This window comes from Patiria miniata, unplaced genomic scaffold (assembly GCF_015706575.1).
Source record: "Patiria miniata isolate m_02_andy unplaced genomic scaffold, ASM1570657v1 HiC_scaffold_3, whole genome shotgun sequence".
In the NCBI taxonomy this organism is placed as follows: Eukaryota; Metazoa; Echinodermata; class Asteroidea; order Valvatida; family Asterinidae; genus Patiria; species Patiria miniata.
Genome location: NW_024037069.1, coordinates 3106465 through 3124914, shown reverse-complemented (window position 1 = coordinate 3124914; position 18450 = coordinate 3106465). Strand labels below are relative to the sequence as shown.

General features: G+C 41.0%; 1 pseudogene; it reads left to right on the top strand.

The window, feature by feature from the left end:
* Nucleotides 1-3811: 3811 nt before the first annotated feature.
* Nucleotides 3812-16631, top strand: LOC119737582 (annotated as a pseudogene).
* The last annotated feature ends 1819 nt before the right edge of the window (nt 16632-18450 follow it).

The following is an 18450-nucleotide window of genomic DNA, read 5'->3' as shown; positions in this document are numbered from 1 at the left end:
ATTATGTTATTTCAGGAAAGTTAACAATGTTGCGTATAATGCGTAGAATAGGCCTACTTGAAGGTGAACAAACTTTGCCAAATACGTTGAATTAATTTCATGATTTGTGTCATGCAAAATATTCGGCGGAATATTATTTAAAAATAAACGTGCGTGTTTCGCTTGGGATAAAACTTAAATTGTTCCTATAAATGCACATTAATATAGCTGCACACAAGAAAGCACTTGAGACCTATATCATTATCAAACATAATAATTTTGCATTTGGGCCTCGTATAATGTTAGCCATAAGAATAAACCGTGAATTTTATCTGGGGATAATACTTATTAGATTTTTCATATATTTAAATCAGCACACAAGAAAGCACTTATTGTAGCATTTTGTAGACCTACATGATTATCATGCTGCAAAATAAAAAAGAAAAGAAAAACAATTTATCTTGAAACTCAAAATGTGGTCCTGGTAATAAAGGGTTCATGAGATGAATTTTTCTTAGGCACACATTTTGAGTAACTTTCTACGCCTCTTCAATGTATGGAAACTACTTGTACGATCCCTTTTTGGTTAAATTGTTATTGAAAAGTGCACTTTAAACATTTATGATTGTCCATACTTTTCCGGACAACCGAGGACGTTGTTTCACTGTAATGTTAATTTAAGAAGACACTGTTCAGTTAAGGCGTTTTCTGGTCAAATCGTGAACTAAAAAATGTGCTCATTAAAAATATGTTTGAGAAACGTTTACTTGCTTTAATGCCATGTAGTGGTACTGACACAAAAACGTTTCGACAAAGAAAAGAACAATTTCGAAGCAAATCGTGATAAATTCTGACAACTGTTGATGCTGACATAGCTGTAACATGGAGGTTTTTGCTTGAATTAACATCACACTTTTGCTCATGAATATGGAAATTCGCATGAGCATAAAAAACAAAATGGTACCAAAATAGCCTTAAAAATCGATAATTGAAAATAAGGTTAAATGGGACACAAATGTGCGTTTTCAAGGATTGCATTAAAGCAACCCCCTGGTACAGACAAAATCCGAGCACGCTAACAACTATCACGACGGCCCCTTTCAATGGCGAGGCATTGTGCTAGCTATTGTTCAGATAATCCGGCACGAGGCATGCAGTTGTTTTGTGCAATAGCTTGCGTAATGGTTTCTCCATTGAAGGGGGCCTCGAGAGTGTATACGGTGATCAGGTGCGCCAGGATTCGTCCAAATAAATCAGCAGGATAAACTGTGCACAAAATCGGGCAGAGGGTTGCCTAACGGCGCATTTGAAAGAACTTCTCAGACTTTCTCGGATTTCATCAAAAAACATACTTAGCGTCACTGCCATATCCATCAACATGTTTGTCAGCGCAGGAGCGGCGATTTCTTGTCAAACTGGGAGTAGGGGAGAGGGAGGCGGGGGGGGGGGGGCAGGAGGACAATCAGAAAGACATTCCAGGTCGCAATTTTGAGTGGTTGAGTCCGTTGAGAGGATTTCCGTCATCGTAGGTCAAGACGTTTCAAGGTCATACCATATTAGAATCAGCTTAGCAATTCGTAGCAAGCGGTTTTTTTTGACACAGTGGGTCGTTGGCCCAACGCGCAACCCCATCCGGTAAGCCGACCAGGAGTGGAGTAATAGTGGTATGGTTTTATACTTCCGAGGTAGCCTTCTCCTAGGTGGGTAGCCAACCAAGGCTGACGAGCCCCACCTGCACGGGTTTGGAATCAGAGTTTTCCGTCTATTAGGAGGGTTGCTTTAAACCTGCCTTCCAAACATTACTGCAGTGTCACTGCCAAATTAATGTTTGATATATTGTCCCGACAATTTCAAAGATAAGTCTTTTGGATCAACGTCTTCAACATGAATGTTAGTTATATGCTCGTCATACATGAGGGTAACAACTGCATAGGTCTGACGCCTCATAGGTCTGACGCCTCATAGCTCCGACAAAATCGCATCTCCCAACCAATAAAAGGCCCATGAGTCCGACGCCTCCATGCTACGACGCCTCGTACCCCTTGTTTTTCCGACGTCGGACTTAAGAGGCGTCAGACTTATGATACGGTTCCAATGTTTTAACCGGGACTTGTTTTCGGCTCCGCCTTTACGTGGGCAATTTGGTGCATAGGTACTCCACACAGCTATGTCGATCACTACCAAATGTTTAATATATTGCCCAGAAAATGTCAAAGGTTAAGTCTTTTTTGGATGAACGTCTTGAACATGCGTGTTCGTTACAGGATCGTCATACATGAGGGTAAATATGAGCCTGTGTCAAACCACACGCGTCACTTCCAATGTTCACCCATGTTGGCCTTGCCATAGTTGGTCCCACCCAGTTCTCAGTATAGTCGAGTCTTGTGAAGCGGGCGCTTTCTATATCGGGTCTTCGGCAACTTCGACCCCAGGGTGTCGACCAGTACGAGCCCACCACTACCTGCTCTCTCACCCTGGTATTGGATCACTTGCAAGTTTTTGAACACGTACGCGTATACTGCAAATGAGGAATACTCTATACAAACAGTGTTTGTTGAAAAAATTATACAAAATGATAAAAAAAACCAGAAAACAGGAGTGGAATCGATAACCAATTATTATATTATTGAACTCCCATCCATTTGGATATTTTTCAAAGACAGCAACTCGCAGTATAATGAATCCACTGATATAAACGCATTCAAATGAAATCCGGAAACGAAAAGTCGGAGAACGAAAAGTCACATAAGTGTGGATAATTCTGAGTTAAGGAGCACAAGGGACTGGCACAGGCCTCGAACAGGGGAAGCTGCCCCCATGTCCCCCCCCCCTTCCTTAGTTACGCCACTACACAGTCCGCACAGCCCAATAACGGATGCTTGTTGGACTGTCAATTTTAATCTCATGGCACATGAATACGAATCATAATGACAATTTATATGTTATATGTATTTATTATTATTTTGATGTAATTGGTGAAATAAGACGCAGTTTGGGTTCAGGTGTCTATTTATTGGGTCTACACGATACATATTACTGCATTGCAGTGTCAGATCGAGACAACTCACAGTAAGTGGGGGGGGGGGGGGGGGGGTGCGGACCCGACGAGGCCCAATGTCACTGCCAGATGTTCGATGTATTGCCAAGAACATTTCAAGTTAAAGTCTGTCTGGGATTATCATCTTGATCATGTCAGTTGCAGGCTCGTCATACGTGAGGGTAACTATAAGCCAGCCCAAAAACACATCCGCCAAAAGGAAATGAATGTTTAACCCAGAACTTGTTTTCGGCTCCGACCTTGGTGCATTGATCTGCACAGCAATGTCACTGCCAGATGTTTGATGTCTTGCCAAGTTCAATATCGTGGTCTGGTTATTTACAGATCGACGGCGCGCATATGTGACACTTAATTATCCACACCAACGATGTTGTTAAATTCATTTAGATATATCTTTCAAAAAAATAAGAAATGTCTTGAAATCCGTCTTGAGATATCTCGAGTCGAAATCGATCAACGTTCTCGGGATGTTTAAAAATAAAGGTAAATATTGGGGGGGGGGGGGGGGGGTGTCAATACCTTCCTAACACCCACCCACCCCCACGCATGCTATCGCGCCCTTGCACCCCGGGTCCCTGTATGATACAGATTGTTGGCTTCCTATCAACACAAACAGACCAGGAAACAACTCTCGGAGGATTTGTTGCATCAAAACCAGACGGATATCTGCTCAGACACTTAACACCATCAATAACCCCGAAAGACACTTATCGGGAAGCCCAGCACCATGATATATAAACCGATCTACCAACCTCCATCGGTTCACACTCGGCTCCAGCTGATCTCTCTTGAAGACGTTTGTATTACTTTCTCTCACGGTATTCGAAAACAATGTCTTGCTCTGCATCAAATCTGCTGGTGTTTGCGGCCACGCTGATCACCATCACAGCGCCCTCACGTAAGTTGAAACTGAATCAACTGCGATTAACTTATTTTGCACACAACTCGTGAAACCTGTAGGCACGCAACTGATTTTTACAGCTGAAACTTTGAATGTCTAAGATTTACAGGTTACAAACAACTTAGCTCAAATCTTGTGCACACGTGCCTTGTTTGTGACTCATGTGTAACTGGAATGACAAATAGCGCTGCAATGGCTCGATTTTCTGAAGATCAAAATTCCTTCGTGTGATGATTTCATGAAAACAACAATTTTTCAAGCTGTATGGAAGTTTTAAACTTTTGGAAAAATCTTCTCACAACTGTTACCGGTATTATTTCGCTACAGAAATGCGTTCCAGTTCGGCATTACCCTTTAATTTGTCAAGAATGTGTATATAGCCTAATACTTCGTATTTACTATTTACAAACAAAACATGATAGTTATTCTCACAATGTTAGTGATGGATTTTGCGCGTTTTTATCAAATGTTATTGTTGATGTAAATTGCAGAGAATCATTTTGAGTTGACGTCAAAGTCCCCGCATATCATTTTAAGTGGCTATTTGATTCATATCACACGTGCGTTTGTAGTTGTTATTGATGACATACTGCCCTGGGCATTCAGCGCATGCATTAGCCTTGACCAATGCTGTCAAGCCAAGCTTTTTCCCTGAACTGTCCGGCAGCCGTTTTACCCTACTTGTCACGGCAACGTACGCCGCTAGCAGCCCCCTGGCTAGCTCCGCTTGCCTGTACTGTACTTGTCACGGCACACGTACGCCGCGCGCTTTGCCGGTACGTATACAGTACCTACGTACGTACGTACTACGTGCACCCCATGCAGTAACCAATACGCAGTCGCAGTCGAGGCGAAAGACAGCCTTGACGCAACCGTCGCCAATTTCTTATGTGTTTCTTTACGTTTTCGGCCAATATCGGCCGAAAATTTCTGATGCACATATTTTACACGATAGCCAATCACAGCCCGTGCACTTTGACCCAAACACGCGTGTTGAACGAACGATGTGTGTGTGATGCGTTGTATTATGTACTTGTACATGTACATATACATGTGTACGTGTGTACACATTGTCGTGCTGCAGTAACCGAACAAAATGGAGGTTTCAGAAGTAAGCCTAAATGGATGTCTCAATTCTGCGGCCGATAAGCTACAAATTGACGATTTTCGTCCTGAACAACAGACTGCACTTCAATACTTTCTTCAAGGACACGATGTCGTCGTCAATTTGCCGACCGGGTTCGGTAAATCAGCGATTTTTCAAGCAGCGCCGTACTGCTGTGAATTTCTTCGGCAGCTCGGCCTGCAACAAGCACGACAAGGAGGAGCGAACGTGGACGAGAGTAGTTTTTGCATAGCCCTCGTAATTTCACCCCTCACCGCCTTAATGAAAGATCAGTTGGACTAATATTGTAATCCAAATTAATTGAAACGCCATCGAACATAAATATACTGCAGATGTGACACGACCTGCAACTAAATGTACAAGTTTGACAGCTACTGAGCTAGCTTTTACTGCGCAAACAACACAAACCACACGCACGTGTACAAAGTGTATTGACCCTTCGACTTCACGCAGTAGTGATGAATATTTATTTTATCGTCAGCCATTATCCAATGAGAGAAGACTATTTACCATAGCGCATACTTATTATCATAATGAGCAGAAACGGTTGCATCAAGGCTGTCTTCCGTGTGACTCCCACGGCAGTGTTACTGTATACTGTACATGTACATGTACATGTACAGGTTCTGTACATGTACGTGTACGTGTTGTGTTAGGAGCACATCGCGCGCGCAGTACAGGCAATTCGCAAGCGGAGCTAGCTCGCCAGGGGCCGGGGGCTGCGAGCGGCGTACGTTGCCGTGACAAGTAGGGTAAAACGGCTGCCGGACAGTTCAGGGAACTGAAACTGAAAGCTTGGCTTGACAGCAACGGCTGACGGACAGTTCAGGGAAAAAGCTTGGCTTGACAGCATTGGTCAAGGCTACGCATGCATGCATGAGGCATTGGCATTGGCGCTTGGCATGGGTATGTATAGCGCCGCACTATCTATAGCACTAAATATTAACAATGTCATCCAGGGTCTGACCTGGCCTTAAACATTTCTACAGTGAGTAACTTGAATGTCTGGCTTCAATATTTCAACAGTGTACCCAAGCGATTTTACTTGGATATATGTGTTCAGTGCTTTCCGAGAGACTACCGAAAAACAGAAGGCTCAAATTATTGTTACGTTATAAGATATATAAACGTCTCTTTTAGATAAAGAATTTGACAAAAGTTATGGTGTGAATCTTTTATTAATCAACTTTTTTTGATAATGCTGTCTGTACTTTTCAAAGAATTAGATTGTTTTTCTACTGACGAACTGTAAAACTCATTTTGTTTATTTTAATAAAAAAAAACTACTTTGTTCTTCCTCCCTTGAGCGTCAGCAATCCTCTGAAAGGCAAGCTTTTTTTGCCCACCAACAAATCCCTGTGATTATACTGATTCCCGTCCTAATGGACCTGTTTAGCCTTCGAGAACTGAATTATTAATTGTTGTCCGAAACAAATTCGAACTTTTTAAAAGTAACTACTGCATATCGATCGTTTTTTCGTTCAAAAGTGAATAGCTTTTTCATTTCTACAAAAATAGCAATTTGAATTTAACAAGAAATCTATTTTGGGGGTTGAAAATTGAAAATTTTTGGCACAATACATCTTGAAACATTTTCGTCATGTTACTTACAATTTCATATTTTTTATTGGCCACATTTTAATTTTCTTGTTGATGCCTCTTCCGTTTTACTGCTATATCCGTACGTGCAATATAAACGAACACACTGGACTCGCTATGCCCAAACTATCTTTGCCTGAAAACATGAGACGATTCTGTGCCTATCATTTTGTTGGTTATGTTGATTCCAGTTACAAAGGCTGAAAATTAACAAATCGCAATTTTGACGTTGTATTTTAGAGTTATGCTCGGCCCATCCTGTAGTGCAAGATGTGACGTCACAGGACCAGGCAAGGAGCTCAAGCATATCAGGTAAATAAGCAAATGAAACTGCTGATGTTTAATTGTAAAATTTAATGTATTTTTTTCACCCCTGTGTTTGCCATGTGGCGATCCGATGGTGGGTGGGTGGGGGGGGGGGGGGGGGGGGGTCCACACCTCATATATCTTTAAATGAGTGGACACCTTCGTTAACATTTGTTAACTGTATGTGATAAATGGCAGGTTGTATCAAACTCTCTAAAACAACATTCAAACGATCTCTACAAATAATTATGAAGCTATTTCATGTCTTTATGCAGTTTTGGTTTTCTAAATTTGATGTTCAAAATAAGGAATGGAATAAGGGATATGGGCCCGATTGCATTAAATCACATAAAATCTAATTACAAACAAAACAAGGCAAGCCGGCTTCAAATCATTTGGCCTGATTTAGACAATTTTATGCGTTACGATCTAATCCTAGTGCAATATTTTTAGGCAAAGTTGAGACTTAAGCAAGTCTAATGTACGAGTGACAGTCGGTTGGTCGGTCGGTCGGTCGGTTGGTCGGTCGGTCGGTCGGTCGGTCAGTCGGTCAGTCAGTCGGGAGGTCAGTCGAGAGGTCAGGCGGTCGGTCGGTCGGTCGGTCGGTCGGTCTTGTGCAAAGAGGACTATAGGCTGGCCCCTCAAGGACCAGCACAAACTCAACCAAGCGTGTATTTGCCTGCAATCCGGGACCCCTTGTCCCCATTATGTTTGTACTACAATGTATAACTTTTTAGGAAGACCTCCCATATGTTTTGTATACGAATCCAAATTGGGGACCTATCGGGAATGGGGGACCCTATTGTCCTCTAATGTTCAACGATCCCTATTGAATGCAGAAACAAACTCACACACATCTATTATTAAAACACTTTGTCGTCTGCAGAGGACTTGATGGGGGTGATTTTTTTTAGCCGGGGTTATTAGGGGGAAATACCTATACCTTAGAATAATCCTTCAATCCTTCATCAACGAAGGTAATCGTCCCCGCTGCTCGTTTGACATTCTCTTACATCTCATGACACTCTAAGAGCCTATATAATGGAACGTTTGAATGCAATCGTTGAGAATGCACCTTTGTATCCCGTTTAACTTTATTTTCAATTTTCATAGTTTTTTGCTATTTGCAAAGTTTTGTTATGCTATGTGCATTTCCATAATGAGCAAAGCTGTGATGCCATTCAAGGCAGAAACTTTGATGTTAAAACTGCTGCAGCAAGAACATTTGCCAGAAATTCCTGTTTCTTTTGGCAATGGTCAATATTTTAAATATTAATTCAATCAGCAAATGTGTGGGTTCGTAAATCGAACGAAAAACCCCGAACTGCACTTTACACACGTCTTAAACTAAAACATTTTTTTCATCTGTGGTTTTCTTGCATGTTAGAGAAAGTTGCTCAAGATAAATGTTTCAGTGTAAAAGTCATGACATAGTTCTTAAAATCACCCAAACAATTTTCTTTGTCAAGCCAAATAGTAATGAAAGAAACGACACCTTGTATCCGATATATTTTGTGCCATTTCAGGTCTTTCGTGTACGAGTTCTCCACTGGGGATGGCCAGTGGGGCCATCCCTGATTCCAGCCTGACGGCGTCAGGCTCATACAGCTCAGGTTATCTCCCAAGCAAGGCCCGACTGAATGGTAAGTCTCATCGATTGCTACTCAGTCTCTCATTGCAATAGTCTGCAACTGTTGCTTAATTTGTGTTTTCCCCTTTTTTGTGAGTAAAGACATAGGAATTGTATAATCCCGACACTAAAAAAAAACTAGAAACTTGTAAAAATATACTTATTAACGATGCATTTTGAATGTTTTAATTATGGGTTCCATTCTTGGTCAATATGACCAGCCCCTTCTTTCTCAAGGCTTTAGGCTCATTGGCTTTTCATTGTTCGTTCCCAATAATAACACCTCTGAAATTTCAAAGATGAATGTTTAAACGTTAAACCTAGCCAGTTGAAACTTTAGCTATTTTTTTCGCAAAAACATTGAAAAACCATGCACTGCCTTGTGACCACGAAACACGATTTCGCCCATGGTACTCTGTATTTAAAAAAAAAAAGCAATTGACTGATCGTTGGCAATCACCACCATTTCTTGATTTCTTCGCAATGGCAGCAAGACAGACGAAATAACATCACGGGGTGGTTAGTACCCTACGATCTTTGATAAAAAAATAATAATAATAATAATCATTCGGTTGTTTACTTCTAAGATACATGCACATGATCCTACCTGTCTTTAACCCAAAATGGTCGTTTTGTCTAAGTTTCTAAATATAAAAAGAGGTCAACCAAAAAAAAGCCTCCGTGGATTCCGGATAATCTCCGCAAGTCAGCTTACTTTTTCAATTTTTTATTTGAACTATTGCTTGAACCCTGTATTCTTAGAAAGCTTGAATAATCTGAAACTGTTCTTGAAATTGAGAGAAAGATGCATGGAAGTGATTCTGTGTGAGCACACCACGCCGCATGTATATGACAATTTCCCGTTACATGAAAGCAGCAATACTCATGCTACAGTCAGACCGCGTATATCCCGTATTCAATGGCTTATGTAAATCCCAGCAATTTATTGCACACTTTTTTTTGGCCAGGGATGGGCAATAAGGCTATATCCCCAGAATAGTCAATGCATTCACCATAAACTTGACCAAATAAAAACTGATTCTATGCATCACTCTGTCCATGTTACGATTTATATGTCATTGCATTAACTTGTTTTGTAACATTATCGTTCTCATGCCCTAGCTGGGTACAAAACAAAAATTCGTCACTAGTTTACTGTCATTACAACAAAATCAACATCACTAACTCAAGTCTCTAGCGCGAATTACTGTCGCTGATCCTTTAGGCTCTGCAACAACGAACAAGTTACGAAAATTGTGATTACAAACGACCTTCAAATGACAATAATACAAATGTGGTATTTGAAGTTGCGTCAGTACACAGGTCATGCCTGTTGCAAGTCATTTCTGTTCGGGATGAGTAATCTTTGTTTATTCTGTGGGATCTCAATTGTGAATTGATACATGTTAAGTAATGACAAACCCTTGATTTCACAAACATTTAATTTAGAATAGACCTAAATTTCACATTGTGTCGTCAACTTCCTGGTTGTCTTCTTGGCAGCCGCATTGTTCATGCTCATACAACAATTTGACTGTTCGTATTGACCAACTCATTCCACATAGTCCTCCGTCCCTGATGATGCATTCCCAGGCCCGTCTATGCATAAATGTGCCACTGCGCGCCTAATAGGTTTGGCGCGTTTCCCCTTCGATGCGCATTCTCATTTTGGCGAAGATTGTACAGGAAACGCTTTATAATGATTATGCCCATCACAGATATTGACAAGTTCCTTCAATCAGACGCTGAACATTTGCTGCAAGGACAGGAACGACACGATTATTTATCATATCGAAGTTGATGTTAGTTTGTATGTTTTCCTCAATGAAAAAGGGCCAATCATGAGAACATTACCTCAAATTCCTAAACGAACAGAGAGTTAAGTGCAACTGTCGTTCCTTTCAAAATTAAGCGGTTGTGTATTTCGTCGGTTATACTCAGTCCTCCAGAACAGGAATGACTTCAAATTAAAACCAATGTACCGGCGCAAATTCCAATACAAAATGTGTATTATTCTCATAATCACAGTTTTCGTAACTGTTGTAGTTTCCTTACGGAAACCCTGCAGGATTTGGTTCTATATTATTTTGAATGTCATGGTGTTTTGTTTTATTCTTTACAGGTACTGGTTGGTGGATATGCCCGAATGGAAAGCCCGAGGGTCAATGGATCCAGGTAGACCTCGGTCAGTACACGGCCATCACGGGGGTCATCGTACAGGGACTCAGTGCATGGCAAATCCGAACCTTTGCTGTAAACTACAGTAATACGGGCGAGTCCAATGATTGGCAGAAACTAACTGACAGAGGACAGACCGTACAGGTGAGCCTAGGATCCCGTCAAGATCGATTCTCTAGTTTTCACATTACAGAAGGCCAATCGCACGGAAGCCCGATAATTCCAGGTTTAATTAACGCAAAAGTATTGCAACCGTACGTAATGCTTTTAATTAACGCAATACGAGTGTAAGATTGCACAATGCTTTTGCGAAACAAAAATAACAATTATTGATTTAGTTCGCAAAATTATTGCGTTAATTCACAAACAGTTTCATACTTTATAACATTTCGCAAAACTATTGCATTGGGCCTTTATCGCAAACGTTTGCGTTAAATTACAAACGTATTGCGTACAATTGTTTGCAAAACTATATTGCGTTTATTCGCGAAACTATTGCGTTATACGCTATATTGCGTTATTTCTTAAAAGTTTAAATGCGATAATTTTACAAGGCGTTAACACACGATAAAACAAAATTATGTTCAAGCTGAAACTTCAGGGTTGCCGAAGTGGATTGATGTTTTAACATCAACCCACTACGGAAAGTTTATTTTTATTTAAAACATTTAAAAGTTTTAAATAAAAGCAGATACTTTTGAGCTGATCTTCTGTTTTACTTGAGCTTGTGTCGCGATGTCCGTTTAGACTCAATCACCAACTACGATTTCTTGTCAACATTGAGGATGACAAGCATCATGGAAAACTTGAAAATCCGGTGGGGGTGGGGAGGGGGGGGGGAGGGGGGCGGTAGACGCCACCTGGCTCTGGGGGAGCTATTCAAACATGTATATGTGTGCATGCATGGCACATTATACGTATTCGCGTTTTACGTCATCAGTTCCTGCCAATGTTTACCCCCGCATTACATAAAATGGGTGTTGGAAGACCCATCTCTTAGCGCTATTACACGTACAGAATAATATTGTAACGATATTATATGTATCACTGGTAAAAATATACATGCACTGTGATAAATTATTTGGCGGCATCGCCATCAGCGTACTCCGCCCAAAAAGTAGTTGAAAACATGTCATCCACTGCCCCCCCCCCCCCTCCCTGGATCTATGGTCTCAGGGTCAAGACATTCGTTACTTTCCTTCGCGCTTACATCTCGGACTTGGAAACGAAAGTGATATAAGAATAACGAATACCTGAGTGAGAGTAATTTTTTTTTGAGCGAAGCTTATATCAAGCGATTTTTTTTAATTCCTCAAAAGCCACTCTGAATTAGATCCTCTCTCATCCGGGTGTTTATATGCATGTAATCGAATTTCAAAGTAGATGAGCGCCAAAATGTTTATAGCATCTCCCTATATCGGCGCAGTTATTTAAATAGCAAAGACGCTCGACGTATAACGAATATTTGAACTATCTGATGTTGTGTTGGGGTTATATTTTGAATATTTTTTTGTCCAGTTGAATGGGAACGATGGTAGTGGACAACCTATGAATGTGACGTTCCCCGTGGTACTGATGGCAAGATTCCTCCGCATACTTCCACTCACATGGAGTAACAATCCTTATTACAACCTGAGGTTCGAAGTGCTCGGATGTCGAGGTAATAAAAATATGTCCATCTAAATTATCTACATCGCCGTCATGAATATAAAGGCAATGATACCACTTGTTATTTGGTGTAAATGTTGGGAAATTGTTAGGTTTAGAAGGTCTAGGCTTCTTCCAACTCTGTAAGAACCAAATTCGAGCACTGACTTGAGTTTCATGTTGGGATGAACCGTCATTAGAACCCAGGGGAAGGTGTATTAATTCAAGTCATATTACAATTATTTTGAACTCATTCGTTGTGACAGTGCGACTCGGATGCAGGCCGAACGATCATATTTGACTGTTTTCATCAAGTTATTTCAGGTCGTCTACCCTGTAAAAAATCAAAGGTACGGTGTGAATATTTAACACCCATGGTCCAACAAAGATACCACTGGTGTTAAATCTAACACCGATGTTTTGCAATGTGGGTTGCTTTGACCCTCATAAAACCTGTGTCAGTATCCAAGTCATGAACGTTGGAGGGTCGGGAGTTAGGATGATGGTATTTTGTCGGCTGATATCACTTGCTGGGTGTGTTTATTCGTTTCTTTCCTGATCGATGACTCGTGTTGGTCCAGCTCTATTGCATTCTAACAATGCCCAATATAAATCAAATAAAACGATGGGTTTGGATCACAAATTGGATAATGACCTTCATATGGCAAATTGAGTGGGGGATCTGAGTTGAGTTCCCTGGATGTAAACAAAGACAAAGGAATGATCATTATTGTCAGACAACAGCCATCACTGGAAGGGGGGATACGTGTGATTAGGCGAATTGAGCCATGAAACGGCACCTCGCGATAGGGAAAGAAGTTAACGTTATTTGCACAACAGCATCTTATGCCTTTTAGATTTTAGTTTGAAAACGATTTTTACATTATTGTACTGGTCTGATGTACCACAAATATTTTTTTTTTAAAAGAGAACCCTCTTGCCACAAGACTCGTTGTATTATCGAACGTTACGTCTTCTTCTTCCAACATCGGCTCAGCGTTAGCGTAATCTAAATGTACGTTTGAACTGAGCTAAATTTACGTTTGAACTGGTCTTAATTTATGTTTGAACTCTTAACAGACTTAAGCGGCATAATCCGATTAGTGGGTGGAGATGACAAATGGAGCGGTCAAGTGGAAATCTACCGCCATGATGCTTGGGGTGCAGTGTGCGATAGCAGTTGGGATATGAAGGACGCCACCACCGTGTGTCATCAGCTCGGCTACATCGAGGCTCTGGAGGCTAAAACGGGGTTGTCCAGCCGAGAGAGTGACCGGCCGATCGTGATGAATCGAGTCGCCTGTACTGGAACTGAACGACGGCTGGCTGACTGTCCGTTTGTCTGTACCGGCTCTCAGCAATGCAGCAGCTCAACCGTAGCAGGAGTCGTTTGTAAACCAAGACCCGGTAAGAAATAACTCGTGTGTTATCAAATCATCCCCAGGTCTTTACGATATTTCAGCGTTCTCTGATGATAAAAATCACTTAAGGAGGTACTCCACCCTGAAACACATTCTTCAAACAAAGACCCTTAAGTGCAGGAAAAATATACTGATGAACTCAATGAAAACAATCTGAAAAAACTTATTATCTCTTACACCTACAAAATAGACATTCCCGTCGAAAATAGGAATTCAAAACTTTCCTTGTGCCTCCCTTTAATAATGATGTGGACCATAGAGTTCCCCATGGTCTTCAACATATTATTTTTTTTCTATTAATAAATTTACAACTTGTATGTTTTATTCCAACCAAATATGTTTCTTTTAACTTTTCGGACGTCTGCAACCCTCTGAAGAAGAAAACAGGTTTTGCTTTGGGCACAAACGGATCTACTTTGCGAGCAGACTGACTCCCGGTCCGTACATTATCGATACTAATAAGCCTCTGTGCTACTAATGACGTCACACTTTGTTTACATGTGCACTTTCCTATGGAGCCAGTGGGAGCCCACGGTCCACTAAAAACCATAGGATGTCATGTAAACCAGCCTACCCGCGAGAATAGAATTATTGTCTGGAAGCAAATAATTCGAAACTGTGAAGTAATAATTATTCAACAACTAAACGGGCTAATATTTCGCTCAATGTTTCATTCAAAAGTGAATAACTTTCGTATTGCTGTACAAAAAAATAGCAATAACTTAGAAAATGAATCTATTTTTTGGGGGATAAAACTTGTTAATAGCACGGGGAACGATTCTTGAATATAGGCCAACTTGATGTCCTCAGTAGGCCTATGGGTTCTTTGGGACACTGTCACTGACAGACAGGTAATTTGATTCTGATCGCTACTTGACATATTTTTATCAGCCTGTATTTCCAGCTGAAGAGGGGATTGGGAGGTCTACCTAACCATGAGGGCGGGCTACCTATCCGTCCCTTTTTCATAACACCACTCCACAGTGTAGGCGTCAGACTGTAACTCGCCTTGTTTTCTAAATTGAGATGATGTCTTTATTGTGAAATGATCAGATGAGCTTCGGTTGGTCGGCGGATCTCGCACCAGCGGCCGAGTGGAGATATACCGTGGCGGCAGCTGGGGCACCATCTGTGATACAACTTGGAACCAGACTGATGCGGGGATCGTCTGCCGACAGCTCGGTTTTTTCAGGCGTACTGGAGGCCAAGTCCGCTGCCCACTTCGGGCAGGGTAGCGGACCCGTCCATATGGACGGTGTGGCGTGCGAAGGCTCCGAAGAGAAAATTACCGACTGCCCTTCCCACTGCTGGGAAGAGACAAGTTGTAGCCACTCACACGATGCTGGAGTGATCTGTAGTGATGGTAAGCGAACAATGAGGGCAGTGTAACGAAACCTACACCACCTTGTCAAGGATTCAAATCATCATAGAAAATACTCTGCGTATTCCTATTATTAGAAAGATGGATTTGTTCTTGCGTCATTCAAGAACTAACAATCCATCCAATTTGACAGTAAAAATTATCATTGTGCATTCATCCGAATGAACAAAAGCTCGAATAGTACAAATGTGTGTTCAAGTTATTGGTGGCCTAGCAATAATCGGTTGATGCCTTAATCAATATTTGCATGGGTTTCTTGAACAAGTCCAGATTGTTAATTTCATTTACGTCTGCGCATCTGGAAATTGTTTAGAGAGATTATTTTATTGACTTCTGTGCTTAGACGGCCTCATGATTGTAGATCAAGGTTTCTGTTTAGGACTCAAGTTTTTTTTATTGAAAATTGTTTTGTTTTTTCCAGTATTCTTCAACAACCTTAGATGCAAAGTTTTTGTTTCTCGATTTTGTATTACTGCAGAAATACCAACAAGTGACGAAAGCTAAGCAATCAGGAGGGATAGGGCACAATACATCATCATACACACTCATGTCCTTGCAAAGGGACACTATTTTGTTTCATGGTATTTCGGACCATCAAAGCGCCCCTCGTGAACTGCAGCTGGTCGACTTCTTCTATAGTCACGTGACTGGCCTCGGCCTATAACCCGTGCATGCTGTACAAAAAATTATATGGAGAGTGGTACCTCGCTTCTCTTGGCATTGTACAGTATATTAATGACTTTGCAATCTATGACACCAGTCTTTGTTAACAGTGCATACTGGCTAGATGTCAATGTATGTTTGTGTGCAGCTTATACAATACGCATAATAAACATGCAACAATCATATATTGGCTTTGTTTGTTTTAAATATATATATATATATACAAAATGATAATAAGAAAACACCAAAAGACTACACAAAAGACCACCCCAAAAACGGAACAGGAGTGGAATCGATAATCAATTATATTGCATCCATTTTGGACATTTTCAAAGTCAGCTACTCATAGTAGAATGAGTCCATTGATATAAATACGTTCAAATGAAATTGGGGAACGAAAAGTTAAAGCACAGAGGATAAGCAGTGAGGGTGAAAATTGTGGACTCTCTTATGCTCTGATACACCGATCAACTTTAAGTGTTATTTCAGGAAAAGCTACGATGTTGCGTTTGAGGTAGAATACGTGACGGTGAAGAAACTTTGTCACTGATACTATGGTTGATAAACTTAATAATTGTCGTTTTATTTGTGCCATGTATAATATTTGCCATAATCGTCTTTTTATCTAGAAGTAACATTTATTAGATTTTCATTTACTTTATAACTGCACTTGTTATAGACCTAGTGCTTGATTATCATAATACCGAAATAAAAAGAAAAATAATTAACTGGACACAATTAAGAGGCCTCCTTGCCTTGTCATAGTCGGACCCCCAGGTGGATTCTTATGGTTTTATCTGTTTTATAATATTGATTATTTACTTTCTTTCTAATGCAATAACCGTACGTGAATACAGCATACAAATTGTGACTTTGGGGTCTCTATGAACTATTGAACTATTTGGGTCAGTGAGTGGGTCAGTCAGTGTGTTAGGTACAAAGAAGACCGTAGTCAGGCCCTCTGGGACCAGCAGAGTAATTTTTTGGGACCAAGGTGAGACTTATGCAAGTCTATTTCACAGGTGAGAGACGGTGAGTCAAGCACAAAGAAGATTGTAGGTTGGCCCCTCGTGGACTACAAAAAGGACCAAAATTAATTGATTACCATTTTTTTTTTAATCGCTTGCCCTCCCAACCATGACCATCGCGCAGAATTGCTTTTGATACCATATTCATTGACCCCTGATAAACGTTACATGAAAAGTCACCCAATTTCATGCCGATGGGGGGGGGGGGGGAACCCGCAGCTCTGACTCAAATTGTTATGTTTTGCATAGAAATATATTATAAATAATGTAAACCCCCCTACTCTGTGACTATATACCGGTAATAATGTCCGCTTGTGCACAACATTCGGACTGAGCCAGCTGGGATACGGGGTTATCATCGGATTTAAACAGCGCCTCCATTGAAAGTTTACGGAGGCCAATGATGTGTCCGGAGGAAAAAAACCTGTCTACATTAGTTTAGCATTGATTTGCTGATGAACCCCCCCCCCCCCCCCCATAGGCAGTATATAACAAATTGTGATGTGTAATGGCGTGCCTGACACAAGCTATTCTTTCAAGGTTTTACCACCTCTAGTGGCCTTTATATCTTGTTCAATACTTATATTATTTTTCATTTCTGTCATGAACAGGACATAAATGGGTTTAAATTGAATTGAATAAAGAGGGCAACTGATCTGGGGCCTACTTACTGCTCTGCAACCACATGTTGCTGCATTCACTGCCAGATATGTTTGATATATTGCCCAGAACATTTCAAGGTTAAGTCTGTTTTGGAGGAACGTCTTGAACATGGATGTTAGTTACAGGCTCGTCATAAATGAGGGAAACTATGAACCTGAAAGCCAGTGTCAAAACATATCCGTCATAAGGAAATGAATGTCTAGGCCGGGACTTGTTTTCGGCTCCGCCCTAGCTCCCTACGTGAGCAATTTGGTGCATTAGTACTCTACGCAGCAATGTCACTACCCGATGTTTGATATATTGCCCAGACAATGTCAGAGGTTAAGTTTGTTTTGGATGATCGAACGTCTTGAACATGCATGTTAGTTACAGGCTCGTCATACATGAGGGTAACTATGAACCAGAAAGCCAGTGTCAAAACATATCCGTCACAAGGAAATGAATGTTTGAAGCCGGGATTTGATTTTTGCCCTAGCTCCCTACGTGAGCAATTTGGTGCATTGGTACTCTACACGGCAATGTCACTACCAGATGTTTGATATATTGCCCAGACAATGTCAGAGGTTAAGTCTATTTTGGATGAACGTCGATCTTGAACATGAATGTTCGTTACAGGATCGTCATACATAGGGTAACTGTGAGCCAGTGTCAAAACACATGCGTCACAAGGAAATGAATGTTAACCTTTTGCGTAAGATCCTTGAACTTTTTAGTTGCTGGCTCGTCTTAATGTGCGCGTTTGATCTAGTGCCAGAACACATGCGTCACAAGAAAATGAAGAAATGACTTCCAATGTTCACCCATTTGACCATGCCATATTGGTCCCGCCCAGTTCTGCCGCACATCAATTGATCATAATGTTGTATAACA